This window comes from Mus caroli, chromosome 19 (assembly GCF_900094665.2).
Source record: "Mus caroli chromosome 19, CAROLI_EIJ_v1.1, whole genome shotgun sequence".
NCBI lineage: Eukaryota > Metazoa > Chordata > Mammalia > Rodentia > Muridae > Mus > Mus caroli.
In genome coordinates, this window is record NC_034588.1 from 13,896,439 (window position 1) to 13,899,230 (window position 2,792).

The 2,792-nt window shown below is 40.7% G+C and overlaps 1 protein-coding gene across 3 annotated transcripts in view; it reads left to right on the forward strand.

The window, feature by feature from the left end:
- The window catches only part of Gna14 (G protein subunit alpha 14), a 164,167-nt gene that overhangs the window by 94,842 nt on the left and 66,533 nt on the right, over positions 1-2,792 (forward strand). The window lies entirely within an intron of this gene.

The window sequence follows — 2,792 nt, forward strand, 5'->3', positions numbered from 1 at the left end:
AGAGAGAGAGAGAGAGAGAGAGAGAGAGAGAGATCGTGATCGTGAATTGAAGGCCAGTCTGGGCTACATATGAACAACCTGATAGAATCTATTTAAGAGCAATGTTGCTGCTAACATCACAGCTAGATGGATAATTTTATCAAGATCTGTGGCACTTCTATGCTCATGTGTACCTTCTATATATGACTGAGAAATTTTCAAAGCAGATAAGAAATTGACATTTTTATTCCCTGGCAATTCTTTATTTGGGGCACAGTATGCACCAAGTTGTAAAGATATTCACTTTGCTGGCACAGCTCACTTACCGTCCCTTCCTTCCAGAGTCATCTGAAGGACTGTGTCTTGACTACAGTTTCACCTTCCAACAGCCATGCTGGAAACACGTGGACTGAACTAAAGTGCAGGAAAGTGTGAGGTGCATGCTAAGCTACTTCTCAAGTTGTAGACGTGACTGTCATGATCTGCACACCCGTTGCTTTTCAGTACATGTGTTACCTTTGGAAAGTGTCCATTGATATCCTACTTAGCATCCTAAAAGCAGAATTTCTAAGGAGATTTCAGATGCTTTGAGAGGAAGCAAGGTAGAAATGGCCTCCTGATGGTTTCCTTCATCTGCTTTCCGTGGTGATAAGCTGCAGTTTCTTTGATGGTCATAGTAGGCTAGCGGGATAAAGCTTGGAATTCAGGGAAGGGTTTATAAACGGAACAATGGATGAGGGCTCAAGTGGAAACTAGTTTTGCTTCCCTTAGTGATGTGTGTTTGTGAAACCTAATTAGGTTAGGTAGTCAAGACCTCTGGTTTCAGTTTTTGTTTGGTTTTCCTTCATGGCCTCTTAAAGGTGTTCTGAGTTCATATTCTAAAGAAGAAGTTTTATAGGCTCTGACATTCTGTCACCTCTCCTACTTGCTCCGGTCTCCATTTTTTCCCCTCAGCCATCTCTGTGTGCCTGGTTGTCTGCACTCATTTCCTGGGGCTGCAGTAACAAAGTACCTTAATCGAGGCCTGCAAACAAGATTATTCTCTCATTATTCTGGATGGTAAAAGTCAAGGTTAATTGGTACCAACTGAAGGCACTGGGCGGAAATTAACTTTCTGTTTCCCACTGGTTGCTAGAAGTTCGGAGCCTGTGTCCATGTTACACCAGTTTCTGTGTGTCAGCACATCACACCCCTGTGTTTCATTGTGCTTACATAGTGGCATCCTCTCTGTCTGGGTTCAAATTTGCCACCACTAATCAAGGATGACCTTACTTACATCCTAGTGACATCATTTCCAAATAGGAGTGCACTTTGAAGTTCTAGATAGGCCTGATGTTTAGTGGCAATGCTATTTAACCATACAGTCTTCCCATTGGTAGATTCATGTCTACTGTGTATGCAGAATACGTGAGCAAACTAAATGCCTCCCAAATTAAATTACCAAAGTGGTGTAGGTTCAGTATTGGGCAAACTCAAAACCAAAATTGGACTTCGTGTTTATTATTTGTTCAGGTCATTTTCTCTCATCCGTTCCTTATTGCTTCTCTGTTGTCTGTTACTAATTCTATTGCTCTTCTCTGTGGGCGAGTCCTGAATCCAAATATGAAATTGGATACAATGCTTAAGACATACAGTGACAAACTGATTAGACTGGTGTGGTAGGACAAGCCTGTAGCCCCAGCACTTGGGAAGCAGAAGTGGGAAGGCTGCATAGCAATTTCCAGCCCAGCTTCAGCTATAGGATTCCCTAACTCGAGAAGTGGAAAAGAAAAGTAGAGATGCCATGTGCTACCTTCTTTACCAAATACTGGATAGTTTGAAATAATTGCTCAGTTAAGCCACATACAAAGAAAACTTTAATTCACTTTTATTTTATAGTAATGAAATCTTGTCTTCATTTCCTACTGATGAGTATTCATCCCTAGTTTCCATTTCTTGGTGTGTGTGTGTGTGTGTGTGTGTGTGTGTTATGCTTAAAAGTATGGAGAAGGGAAATAATGTTTGCTTTGAAGACTTTCAAATACTAGTGAACCTCAGATATTTTAAAATCTTTCCTTAGTACTTGAAAGATTGCGTATTAAAGAAATTTAGATTCTTATTTTCTTCTTTTTTATCAACTTGTTTTTGAAATTAAGACACAGCTTTGATTTTCTTTTGTTCCCTTCCTTCCTTCTTTCCTTCCTTCCTTCTTTCCACTTTGTCTGTCTGTCTGTTTTAGGGTCATTGCTGAGAAGAGACACCATGACTAAGGCAACTCTTATAAGGACAACATTTAATTGGGGCTGGCTTACAGGTTCAGAGGTTCAGTCCATCATCATCAAGGCAGGAGCATGGCAGCATCCAGGCAGGCACAGTACAGGAGGAGCTGAGAGTTCTACATCTTCATCTGAAGGCCACTGGGAGAGAACTGACTCAAAGGTGGTTAGGAGGAAGGTCTCATTGCCTAGTCCCACAATGACACACCTCCTTCAACAAGGCCACACCTTCTAATAGTACCACTCCCTGGGCCAAACATATTCAAACCACCTAACTTTCTTTCTTTTTTCCTTTGATTTTCAAGGCAGGGTTTCTCTGTGTAACCACTCTGGCTGTCCTGCAACTTACTCTAAATCACATTGGCCTTGAACTCACAGAAATCTACCTGCCTATTGCCTCTGCCTCCTGAGTCCTGGGATTAAAGGCATGTAGCACCATGCCATGCTTGGATTAATTTCTTTTTTTTTTTTTTTTTTTTTTTTATTATTTATTTTCCTCAATTACGTTTCCAATGCTATCCCAAACCTCTAAGACATAATTAAAAATACATAGTTTTT